General features: G+C 48.6%; 1 protein-coding gene and 1 non-coding gene across 4 annotated transcripts in view; one reads left to right on the top strand and one right to left on the bottom strand.

Annotated features, from left to right (window-relative positions):
- Positions 1-13,185, bottom strand: part of CHD7 (chromodomain helicase DNA binding protein 7) — a 179,188-nt gene that overhangs the window by 162,724 nt on the left and 3,279 nt on the right. The window lies entirely within an intron of this gene.
- Positions 8,848-8,934, top strand: LOC131744307 (small nucleolar RNA SNORD35). Its single transcript, XR_009332094.1, has one exon. It is a non-coding gene; the product is annotated as a small nucleolar RNA SNORD35 (small nucleolar RNA).

Raw genomic sequence — 13,185 nt, 5'->3', positions numbered from 1 at the left:
CAGCATTCTCCCGTGTCATTCTATTGCCCAAGTTTTAAGGACATTTAAAAAGATAAAGTCAAGCTACACGTGACAACAGTTCCAAAAGCATCTTTAATAAGACACTGACTTTACTTAAAAAAAAAAAAAAAAGGATTTACTATTTCGCTGTTTTTCGGCTTGCAGGTCGCACAGCTTCTTGAGTGATGTAGCTTTATTCTGGAAGCTTTCTAAAGTGACCTTTTATCTTTTCATACATCTCACCCTCCTCAAATGTTTCCTATTTGGAGATCTAATCTAAGTTCGAATCATCAAACCTTGGTTCTCCTGCAAAGAGCCTGCAAAGCCATTCTCAGCTCCGTGCCGGCCCCTGGAAGGAGTGGGACTCACCCTGCTCCCCGTCCGACCCCCCTCCGGATCTCCCCCTCTTCCCAGGTCTCCCCAGCTCAACGCCCCCAGCCCTGGGGCAGCTCCACGGCGGCTGCCTGCGCTACGTCAACCGCCTCTGATTTTTGCCTCTAGTCCCTCTTCAAGCGCGATGCCCCATGCGCCGCCAGACGCACCTTTCAACTCCATTTCCATCACTTAATGCAAGTCGGGATCTCACCGGGTCTGAACTTCCAACTTCGCCACGGCCTATCCCCAACCCTGTCTGTCCAGCCCCTGCCCCTCTGCCCCCAGCCACCTCTGACCCTCCTGGGCCCGGGAACTGGGCTCCCTGCGGTCCCGGGAGGCCGGGAGGAGGGCAGGTGTATGGCAGGGCACCCCTCTCCCTGGGGCCACGGGCCCCGACCCTGCGGCTTGCTCTGGGGACCCTGGCCTCACAGTATCTCTGTGCTTTCTGCTCATGTCATTTCTCAGTCCCTCCAACCTATCAGAGGGCACAGGTCACACCTGCTGATTCCCTCCTCCACTACCAAGCCCCTGCCCAGAGCACCACCCCTTCTCGGCACCTGACTGCATGCCACGCTGTCCGGTTCCACCTGGTCACAAGTGTGCTACCTTGCAGTTCCCGGCCACAGGGAGCGTGTTTAGTATCTCCCACAGAACTCAAGCACCCCTCTTCACAGACGTTAAAGTCACAAGAATATTCTTAAGATCTGCACACTCATAATTCTTCTCTATCTCCGAAAAGAGTGAATACGAGAACAGCTTTCACCAGACACATCCATGTTTCCAAAACCCAAAAAAACTTGATGGTAAACCTCACAAAGAAATCACCATTTACTTGGGCTTCTTTGGTGGCGCAGTGGTTGAGAATCTGCTTGCCAATGCAGGGACACGGGTTCGGGCCCTGGTCTGGGAGGATCCCACATGCCACGGAACAGCTGGGCCCGTGAGCCACAACTACTGAGCCTGCGCGTCTGGAGCTTGTGCTCCGCAACGAGAGACCCGCGCACCGCGATGAAGAGTAGCCCCCCGCCCGCCGCAACTAGAGAAAGCCCTCGCGCCGCAACGAAGACCCAACACAGCCAAAAATTAAATAAATAAAAATTTATAAAAAACAAAAGGAGATATACCATACATTTTTTTAAAAAAAAGAAATCACCATTTACCCTTTAGAGGTGGAAATCTGAAAACGCTGTTGAACTTTCCCTGCTCCTTACTGGCCACGCTTTTGCATTCATGAAGTCCTTCCTACAGCCGACTTGGGTAGGGCCCTTACGTAAGAGCTCACTCCGACGTCACCTTGGAGGCCCGTTTCTGAGGCTCCTCCTGAACAGCCACCGCGGAAGGCGGGCATCTGCCCCGATGCCGCTGCCACCACGTGGTTCCCTGGTGCCAAGGGCACCCGCTCCGGCACAGTCCCTCAGGCCACGCTCGCCGCAGCAAGCAACTCCCCCCGAAAGGACTTCAGCTGCTAGTTTAACAGCTTTCCCTCCGACACCAGATTATTACGCGGACATCACTGCGCTGACCTGCATACCCCTGGACCCACCCACAGGGCACCGTAAGTACCTCATCAGGACCCCTCGACCAGGAATAAAGAAAGGCCTTCCGACCAGACGCCGGGGACACGGGCTGAGGCCTGAGGAGGGACTCTCACCTCCTCCCCCCACCCACATTCTGAACCAGCCGGGGGACAGCCAGGTGGGGCTGGAGCCTGTCGCTGGGGAGGCCAGGGAGGGAACAGGCCGCAGGCACAGGGCAACCCCGCCCAGCCTGAGACGGAGCCTCCACTTGAAACCCGTCAGCCCGGCTACACCTGGAGGCGTGGGGCAGGACGCCTCTGCGGGAGCCTGGGTGCTTCCAGACCCGCAGTCGGGGCGGCAGGGCGCCAGGAGCGGGGAGGGAGGGCGGGGGTCTCAAGGGTGCAGCGCAGTGGAAGGTGCCCCCCTGAACCCAGAGGAGCCTGCAAGGGGCCAGCAAAGGCCAGGATGCGGGGGGGGCACGGAGCATGTCGTTCGGGCTCAGGTGCTCCGATGAGGGGCTGGGCTTCAGGCGGGAAAAGGGGGGCCGGGCGGGTGTTGAAAAGACTTCCATTTCAGACAGGTGGGGAACATGAGGAACAGACGTCCGGGGGCGATACTGGAAACAAAAATACAGTCTTAGGAGTTAATCACCTGGAAACAGGAGCTGGAGCCGTGAGTCTGAACTGGGCCCTAGAGACGCCGAGACGGGCACTCCGGGCGCAGGGCGCAGGCTGCGTTCAGGGAGCAGGAGAGGAATCGGGGATCCCGGGAAGCAGGTGCAGGACGCGGACAGCACCTCCCAGCCACGGACCGGCCCGGGGAGGCGATGGGGCAAGAGGCCGGCGCAGTCAGAGAGCAACAAACCGGAAAGGAAGGGAGAAGGAGGCCTGAGCAAAGAGCCCGGATGCCGCGTCCCACAGCCTTCCGCAGAACACCTGGCTCTCACGGAGAAGGACGCCGGCGAGGCCACCCACCAAACTACCTGCCACGCTCGCTTCACGTGTCTGACCTGCCCTGGGAAACAACACCGGCTTGGAATGGGTGCCCCTAAACAGTTACTGCTGCCTATTAAACCCACTAACACCTCTTTTTTATTACTATTTTTTTTTTTATTTTTTAAATTTAATTTAATACTTTTTTGGCCGCGTCACGCAGCATCTGGGAGTCTTAGTTCCCCGACCAGGAATCGAACCCGCGTGCCCTGCACTGGAAGCCTGGAGTCTTACCCACTGGACCGCCAGGGAAGTCCCCTAGATCCACTCACTTTCCATACCACGAAGACTAGAACCACACATGACAAGTTTTTCATTATTCTGTGGCAGAAATGAAAATAAAATTTAACAAATAAATACAACACGCGCTGCTCTGTCCTGTTTAACGCCACCTTGAAAGGGGACCATGCTTCCAAGCTCAACCACGTGCCCATCTTTGCCTTTTATACAACCGGTATCTCAAACAGCAACGACATTTCACTCATTTACGTGTCAGAGAATTACACTACTTGCAAAATTCCAAAAAATATTGGAAAAATATATGCGTTACCGTTTTTCTGAACTGTTTTGTATTTCCACGGTACGCTCACTGCATAACTAACATAGTGGTCTAAACGTGTGGCCTTTTCGAACGTATCAGAAGCACCTAGATAAAAATTCAGACTCTAGATGGCCCAGAGATTTTCTTTTTTTTTTGATTTTTGAATTTTATTCTATTTATTTTTTTATAGAGCAGGTTCTTATCACAGAGATTTTAATTCAGGAAAAGAACTGGTGTGGGGTTAAAGAATCTGCATTGGTTTGTTTGGCCGCGCTGTGAGGCTTGTGGGATCTTGGTTCCCCAACCAGGGATTGAAGCTGGCCTTGGCAGTGAAAGCGCCAAGTTCTAATCACTGGACCGCCAGGGAAATCCCAGAACAGGCATTTTTAACAAGCACCTCAGGTGACTGTGTTCATTCTAAGGCCCCAATAAATATCTATTTTATTAGTTATTCTAATTTTACCAGATGGACTTTAAAAATAATTATATAAGATCCTCAAAGTCACGTAAACAGACCCGTTTTACAGGCCCCTTGGAGAAAACAGATGAAAAAGCTCCCTCAGCCAGCTCACCATTCTACTCTCCCTTAAAGACCAAGCGATGCATTATTTCTGCAAAACCGCCTTGTACCTCTGAATTCTGGCTGGGTGGAAGGCGGGGAGCGGAGGCAATTGCTGAAAAGCTACAGGACAGAGGCAGAGGCCAGGCTCACAGCAGCTGCTCCCCTCTGCCCCCGGAAACCACTACATACTGTTAGCTTTTCTGCCCAGTAATGAAGGACCAGCATTTTCTACGCAACTCTCTCAGAACAGTGCGAAGAGGGAAAGCTGGGGCTCCTTTCACAAAATGGAATACTGGAAGTAAGAGATAAACACAAGAAACTTTCATAAGGATATAAATTAATGTTGTAATGCTTTGAATAAAAAGACCCATTTTCTTACCTCTAGCCTGGAGCTGGCAGGTAAAGTAAACCAGATCACTTACTAAATTCAACAGCTGTGGCTCAAGCAGTCTTTTTTAGAAGAGGTACAGGTAGTAGAGTCATTTTCAGGTTTGCCAAGTGAAGGTATTATTATTCTGAATGTTGTTATTATGGTGGTAGTGATCCAGAAAGGATAATGTTGATGATGTGGGCATTTCTTTTCTTTTCTTTTTTTTTTAAAATTAATTAATTTATTCATTTTCGGCTGCATTGGGTCGTCATTGCTGCACGCGGGCTTTCTCTAGTTGTGGCGAGCAGGGGCTACTCTTCTTTGCGGTGCACAGGCTTCTCATTGCAGTGGCTTCTCTTGTTGCAGAGCACGGCTCTAGGCGTGTGGGCTTCCGTAGTTGCGGCACGCGGGCTCAGTAGTTGTGGCCCACAGGCTCCAGAGCGCAGGCTCAGCAGTTGTGGCGCACGGGCTTAGGTGCTCCGCGGCACGTGGGATCTTCCAGGACCAGGGCTCGAACCTGTGTCCCCTGCACTGGCACCAGGGAAGTCCCCATGTGGGCATTTCTTCAAGTTCTGAAGAGCCTGAGCTACAACAAGCAACTGACAGTGGGTCCCCTATGTCACCAGTCCACCAGCAAAAGCTGGGCTTCTGTGCATATCCTTGGGCAGTACATCACCTTTCGTTCACACCAAGACAAACACCACGTTTCCCAGGTGGCCCACGGTGACAACACCTGCCCGCCCGCAATTCAGGTACAGCCGTGTCACCACCCACGGGCTGAACCATGTGGGAAACCACCTGACCGTGTCATTTTACTGCATCCCTACTAAGTATCTGGCAGCACATGGGACAGGGTCCTCTTTATCTTGCTCGACCCCAGCAGCTAAACGAAAGGGCTCTCAACAGCCCACGGCAGCCACAAAGTTCCCTGTAAACTTGAACTCTGCTTCAAACACCAGCCCAGATTTTTATTGTTTGTTTTCTAATGAGAGGGGAAAATGGAAGACTTAAAATGCTAATTCTGGTGATAAACCTAGCTCTCTGAAACTTAACACAATCAAAAAAAGCTAAAATCTCAAGTGCACCAAAAATAGCAAAACTTCATGTTTTAACGAGAGATTTACTGTACTCAAGCTGGACAACTCTTTGTTCAGTTGTGAGGGACTAAAAAACCCATAAACATATACAGAATCTAGACATGTCACCAGAGAAGAGTTCTAAGACGCAAGGGAGTATTAGGATTTGGGATACTATCGTGCTTTTTTTTTAAAATCCCCTGAAAAAGGAACACACGTCCACCCCATAACATATAAGGCTACCTACTGCTTTATACATCTGCATCTGAGACCTACGGACACCACGCAGCGTGCAGCTGCAGGGCACGGCCCGCCGTCCTGCGTGCGGGCAGGGGCCGCGTGCAAGCACTTCCTGGAGGCTGGCTGTTGGCTAGGTTACGTATTTGCCAAGAGCGAGTGCTACGGCTGGGAGCTTAGGGCACATCCCGCCTTCTTTCCTGAGCAACTCAAGTCCTCTGCAGCGAGAAAAAGATGCTCCGTGAATTAATACATCCTGGATAAACACTGGAAAGAAACCTTGAGGACAGCCAATTCTGTAGCACGCTGAACACTCCGATGTTGGCCACGTCTTGGACTGATAAACAAAAACAGGGTAGAACACCAGTAAGTCCTACAATAAGTGAGGGCCTTTTAGGTAGAAAGTGTTCGCAATTGATAAGGTATGATTTGTGAGGAAAAGAAGCCTCCCTGACTCTCATGCGTTCATGGGCAGCTCTGGGCCATTCAATGTCACTCCCAGCGGCGGGCCTTGAAAGCACAGGTGTGTAAGTCTTGAGAGATGCTGTTCCTGCCCTTCTAAGGCCAAGGTCATTCTGATGGGACCCTCGAAAGCAATTTCTGCAGAGAGGTTAATGCTACATGGTCTTAAATAAGCCTGTCCTGATCTGAGTCCCAACTCCACCATTAATAGCCATATTCTTGGGCAAATTTATTAAACAATCTCTAAAACTCCATTTCCTCACCTACAAAATGGTAATTATTGCTCCTACCTCAGCGTTTTGATTAATCCTACTTTGGTAATCAGTGACCAACAGTTCACGAAAGAAAACAGGTTAGCAAAATGCAAACTCAAATAAAGCCTATGCTCCGCACGTGGGAGCTACTGAGATCAAGCCCTTAGAGTCAATGTTATTCAAGAAACGGGTTCGAGCCCTGTTCCAGGAAGACCCCACAGGCCGCAGACCCGCAAGCCACAACTACTGAGCCCCCGTGCTACAACTACTGAAGCCCGCGCACCACAATAACGAGTAGCCCCCGCTTGCCGCAACTAGAGAAAGCCCGCGCAGCAACGAAGACCCAACGCAACCAAAAGTAAAATTAAATAAATAAATTTATTTAAAAAAAAAAAAAAAAAGGCAGCGGCAGCTTCTCCGATTTTTCAACCTTGCAGTACGGACGGAAGAATACAGGGAACTTCCACAGGCTCATGTCTGTCAACTGTTTCTACTCTGCCCCATTTCATTTTCCCTTCAGAGTCTCTTTTCAGTGAAAACAAAATAGGATGAAACAAAACAAAGGCTGTCTGCGTTCCATCTCTCCCACTGTCATGCCAAGCTCGAGAGCAGTGGGGTTCCAAGGAAGTTGCCCCAGAGCCTCACCTTTCCAGAGGCAGGGAACCTTCCTTCTCGCTCTCTCCTTGCTACTCCTATCACAGATGCCATCCCAAATCTACCCAGTTTAGACAGCTTCTTGTCTGTTCCTTAAGCAAGGCACAGAACGTGGGGAAAAGGACTGGCCCCAACGTTCAGAGACTTGAGGACCCAGAGTTACAGATTTTGAGAACACCGCATGCCTCTCCAGTCTACACGGGAAGGCTCTAACGCTCCAGAACGGATGGAACGTGCCCACCACTGTTCACCCAGGCTAACATCTCCCACCGACTTCGGAGAGCTGCAGGTTTCGGGAAAAGAAGGACTGAGGGTAAGACAGTCTTCCCTGGTAATAAGACAGCCGCAGCTCAGCCAGCAGATGAGTAGCTCCGTAGCCAGAAAGCAACTGTTCCTGCAAACGTGCCACTTCTAGCGTCTGGGGTATCCAAGCCACCTCTGCGTAGCCAACGAGAGGACTAGGTGAATGACATCTAGTTCTGCACCTGGATACAGGCACACAGCCATGTTACCTCTGAGGTCGACTTGTGAAAACCGTGCGGCCAGGGTCCACTGCGGGCCTCTCGCGCTTGGCCAGTCATGATTTAGGATCCGGGGACTTTTTAAATTAAAACCAAGACACATGGTTTGATAAGTTCAATGACTACCAGTGAGCTGATGATATCAGTAACTACTCAGTAAACACGCCTTACGCTGTGCCAAGTGCATCAGGTGGAATACCTCGTGCAGTCCCCCGCTGTCGGTAACCCGCGCTGGTTGACAGTATTATTGCTCCTATTTTTTTGATTCACTAGCTGATCCTTCTGACGCCACAACTCACGTTCTCGGCCACCACGGAATAAAACCTCCACAAGAACAACTGCTCTCCTCATCTCCGTGGGAGAGGAAGGGCATTAGGGTGAAAGGCATGGAACCCGAGTGTCTTAGGGGTCAAGATATCCCAAGAGGTATGACCCCCCCCCCATGAGTACAGTAGGCCCAAAAAGAGAAAGTGTGGACAGAAAAGCCCAGCTTTTCTACTATGTCACCACATGGGAACATTACTACCCCTTAATTTTCAACGTATCCAAATAATCCCTCAAAACCACTAGAAGCGAGAGTAACACTTTCGGATGTAGCCCCTACAGCTAGTGTAAGCTCCTGAAAAAGCTGCAAAGCCACACAGTTGTGCCCGCCCTGAGGAGGTCAGGGAGGGCCCTGGTGGCCTTGGTCAAGTCACGATGGCACCAAAAGGGCCTATGAGGACCGATGTCAAACAGAGCACCTTTGAAACAGAGCCCCAACCAAAGACAGCGAGTCCCAGGAAGGATCTCTCTGCACACGAAGATCAAGGTCTGACCTATAATAAAAATAAACGGGTAGGGCTTCCCTGGTGGCGCAGTGATTAAGAATCTGCCTGCCAACGCAGGGGACACGGGTTTGAGCCCTGGTCCAGGAAGATCCCACAGGCTGCGGAGCAACCAATCCCGTGCGCCACAACTACTGAGCCTGTGCTCTAGAGCCCACGAGCCACAATTACTGAGCCCGCGAGCCACAACTACTGAAGCCCGCGCGCCTAGAGCCCGGCTCTGCAACAAGAGAAGCCACTGCAACGAGAAGCCCGCGCACCGCAACGAAGAGTAGCCCCCACTCGCCACAGCTAGAGAAAGCCCACGCACAGCAACGAAGACCCAACGCAGCCAAAAATAACTAAATTTTTTTTAAATTTAAAAATAAATAAACGGGTAACATCGTTACTATACAAACCGGCAGAAACAAAAATACAAAACGCAAAATAAACAAAATAACTGTTTCAAGATCAATGTTCAGCAGATGATGGCTTTTTCTCACAATGGTCTGCAGATGCCACTGTGGGCAGTGCCGATAATGCCAACGGCTCCGCTGATGCCAGGAGGAGCAGAGAGCCCTGCCAGGGGTGGCTGTGTCTCTTGAGCGCAGGCTTGCTGAAAAGTTGTATGGCTGGACTGGGATCCTCTAGGACGGGATGTCAACACCCCTCCCCTAGTCACCCTGGCCTCGTTTTCTTACAGCTTCGTTTCTCCCTGTCCCCCCCAGTTTGCCTACCTAGGGCACCTGGCTCATGAGGTTGGCTGGAAGTACCGGGCAGTAACGGCTACACTGGAGGAGAAGAGAAAGGAGAAGGCCAAGATCCACTACCGGAAAAAGAAGCAGCTCATGAGGCTACGGAAGCAGGCCGAAAAGAACATAGATAAGAAAACTGACAAATTCACAGAGGTCCTCAAGACCCATGGAGTCTTAGTCTGAGTCCAATAAAATGGACTGTTTATTCTTAAAAAACAAAACAAACAAACAAAAACATAAATGTTCAGGGTTCATATAATATTAAAGTCAGCAACTTGGAAGCTTTTCTGGGTTTATCAATTAGCATCTCTCATTTGCGACCTATCACGCTCTATCATCCACTTTTTATAATTGAACAAAGTGACTTTTAAGATATACTGAGCTAGTTTATACATACTTCCCCCCCAAAAACAGGTAAGCGCTCTGACCGAGGACGGTATTTCCCTCCACAATTACCTAAGTAATGTATTCATTTCTAGCACATCCGTGTTTGGCCACAACCGGCTCCTAAAATGCAACCAGTTTCCTCCACGGGGAGCACAGGGGGACCCACCAGCTATCTTCTGGGAGTCCAGGGACCTTGCCCCAATACATAACTAGCGACAGAAAGGGGCCTCCAGAATGTGGAGGCACACGAGAACAAAATGTGGCAAAGTCTGCTTACCGGAGGGTCCTCTTCTTTGAATCAAGCAAACTCCTATTAGGCAAGTAAGAAACAAAGTGCCACATATCAAGGTAGATAACGAAGTTTCCCTCTTCCCTCCCCTTCCACTGACACCACCAGCAATCCGTGGTGGGCTCACCACACACCGACCTCTTGGGGCCGGGGGGGGAGCTAGCAGGCTACTTTGGAAAGTTCTAGAACGCCGCCAGCAATGGAAAGAAGCCTGAAGCAACAGTGTCACCGTCCGTGATCGGCCACCTCAGCCACACGCTTCAAGAACTCATGAACTTCCTCCTCAGACCGGTTCCTCATCAGGTACTCCCTACCTCAGTGAACAGCAGCACCAGCCAGCCCGCCATGCAAGGAATACACTAGAGACCTACATCCCCTGACACCTTCCTCCCCCTGAGAACAAATCCATCTTCGGGGACCACTCACTGAGCCTCCTAAATACCTCTCCAACCTGTCCACTTCTCCATCTCCACAGCCACCAGTCGAGTCCAAACCCCTGGTCCTTCCCCGCCCCGTGGACCACGGCGAGAGCAGGAGGACGAGCTTCCCAGCCTATTCTCTCCTCTGCCCCGCCCACCAATTCAGTCTTCAAAACACAAGCCTGCTCATGTCAAGCCCTGCTTAACACTCACCAGTGGCTCTGCTGCTTTTTTTCAAAATCCCAAATTCCATATCCTGTAAGCCCCGCCCAAGCTGGCCTGTGCCTGCCTCTTGCGTGTCACCTAGCCGCTCTCCGTGGACCTTAGACACGCTGCCTCCCTCCAGGTGGCAGAGCACTGCCCCCTTCTCCTACCATCACCTGGATGGCAGTGCTGAAGCCACTCCTAACACGTGACTCTCCCTCCTCCCAATCCACCGCACAGCACCCATAACGTCGCGGCAGCTCTATTTTTCGCGTGGGTCTTTTTTATGTCTTCTCCTGGCACCACTGTATTCCTAACTCTGGCATAGCGCAGCGCCTTTTAGGTAGCAGGTACCCAATAGATACTTGAGCCGATGAACAAGAAAACAAGTGAAACAAGAAAACTGATCACAGCCCAATCGCTAGCCACTAGAGCCAAGCCTGGCACCTACAGCAGTGGTATAAGGTCAAAAGGACCACTGAAGAAAGTGTCTTGGATGCCACATGGCCACAAACAAACAAGCTCAGGGACCAATCAGCCTCTTACTGCCAAGTAATGCTTCTTCATTACTATTCTACATTATTTTTATTTTTAAAAAGACAGTTTTTACTTTTCAAAATAAAAACAAAACAGAAACTTCCAAAAATATCTCACTGAGAAAACAATTATGTTTGCAGTCACCTAACATTAGTTAAAGGTACTGGGACCTAGTTATGGTAATGAATACGTGCTTCTATAATGAAAACAATAATCAAATCTCAGAATAATTTTCTCTGCATTTCTCTAGATGGATAATCATACCTCCCTGCTCCCCCATCCCAAAAAAACCCTCCAAACCACCACACAGAGGCAAATACAATACTGTTGGCTTAACCCTTAAGAGCTATGTTAGCATAGGCTATAGGATGCTTAAGCCAAAAGGTACTTTTGAGTCAGAACATAAGAGGGAGAGCTAGTCTCTTCCAGAAGCAGCTCAGTCATCCAACAAAGACCAACCCGGCACTCCCCTGCATAAGCACCCACCTAGGCACCAGGAAGACAACCACGACCAAGACAGCTCTGCAGTAGCTGGGTGGCCAGCCAGAGACAGCTCCCTTTAATTAACCTCTCTGGGCTTTAGCTTCTTAATCTGTAGAATGAGAAAGTTCAACTAGCTCTCCAAGGCCCTCATGCTCTAAATATCCAAAGATTTACTAATGACTGTAAGATGAATTTCTACTTGACAATATCATTATGATTTCCTGTTTCTATTTATTATTTTCATCACACAGGTGTGGTTTCATTTAAGAATTTTAATATATTGATAAAAGTAAAATATAAAAGAACGGTGTTAATGTTAATGTTAATTACCATCCCAGCTCTTAACTACCACCATAATCAGCTATGGGCTTCTGCCATAACTGCAACTGAGTAATACCCACATTAAAATAAATCATTACACCTTCACACTTTTTATAGAAAAATAGAAAAGGGATAGAAATAGAAAAGGGATCATTTACTCCCAATTTCTTTCATATTTTAACATCATCCATCATCTTTGAATGTCAAAGTTTTCTTAAAAAAAAAAAAAAAAAAAACTAGGACAGAATAATAAAGATCTCCAGAGAAAAAGGAAAATTTTATCTCCCAAACTGATAAAGCTATAATGGCTTTTGAAACCTGATTAAGATATAACAATACAAAATTCTGAATCTCTACAAGGGCATAAAAAGAATACTCGTTTAAACATATACAAAAGCGTCCGTGTGAATGAACGAGACAATTAAAGGGTCACACAGGGCCACCATGTTCCCCACATCATCTCGCCACCATCACCCCAGATGTTCCCTCCCCGTCTACCTTAGTGAATATAGCTCCGGGACCTACATCTATCTAAGTGCTGGTTTGTTTACATCTAGAAAGCATCTGAATACTGGAAGCAAACCACTTGATTACAAAGCTGAAATTTTAAGGGTCATTTTTTTGCAGCCACACATTTTGCTCAGCCCTGACTAAGCATTTTTATTCTTGCAACGCCTTATTTATAGCAGATGTCTATAAGGCGGCCGTGGTCACTACTATCGAACCTGAAAGGCCGTGTACAGATAATAAAAGATGGACAATAACTACCACCTCCAAAGCTGATCTTCAAAGTTAAAATACGAGTACTTGGTTACCTATAGAACGCGCTCTCCTAGTAGCCGGTAAACTCTGTGAGGGACGTTTTACACACCGAAAGCTTGCCAGTGGCTGCTGAATCAAAAGTAACCAAATGGATGGTGACACTTTCTTAAGCACAGGGAGTAAAATGCTCTTCGGCTAGGTTTGAAATAACTACTCTAAACTTGGCACTGAAATTGCTCTTACGGGTTACACGCCATGTACGTAGAAGCACTCTGACTGTATTTTCTCAAAGACGAAAATATTCTTTTACTTTTGACCTTACTGCTTAAAAACTATACAATAGGTAATCCATTACTGACTGCATCTGCGTGAAGAAAACGTTGTAACGTTTCTCTGATACCGTTTTATAAAGGTACTACCCACGGTATTTATTTTAACTCAATCAAAGTAAGACGCTCATGAAAAAAAAGTTTTGGAAATAGTCCTGTAAGTCGAATTGATTAACAACTAAACCAAGTACAGGAGAATCTATGAAAGTACTGCTTCAAAATTAAGTTACTAGACCTGCTATTTTAAACTCAACTTAGGTATTCTCAACTTGGAAAAAAAAAAAAAAGTGCTGTTTTTTCCCTCAAAAGAGGAAAATAATGTTTGAATTTTT

This window comes from Kogia breviceps, chromosome 17, assembly GCF_026419965.1.
Source record: "Kogia breviceps isolate mKogBre1 chromosome 17, mKogBre1 haplotype 1, whole genome shotgun sequence".
NCBI classification, from domain to species: domain Eukaryota; kingdom Metazoa; phylum Chordata; class Mammalia; order Artiodactyla; family Physeteridae; genus Kogia; species Kogia breviceps.
Note: the sequence above shows the minus strand (reverse complement) of the source record. Positions and strands in the feature narration are given on the sequence as shown.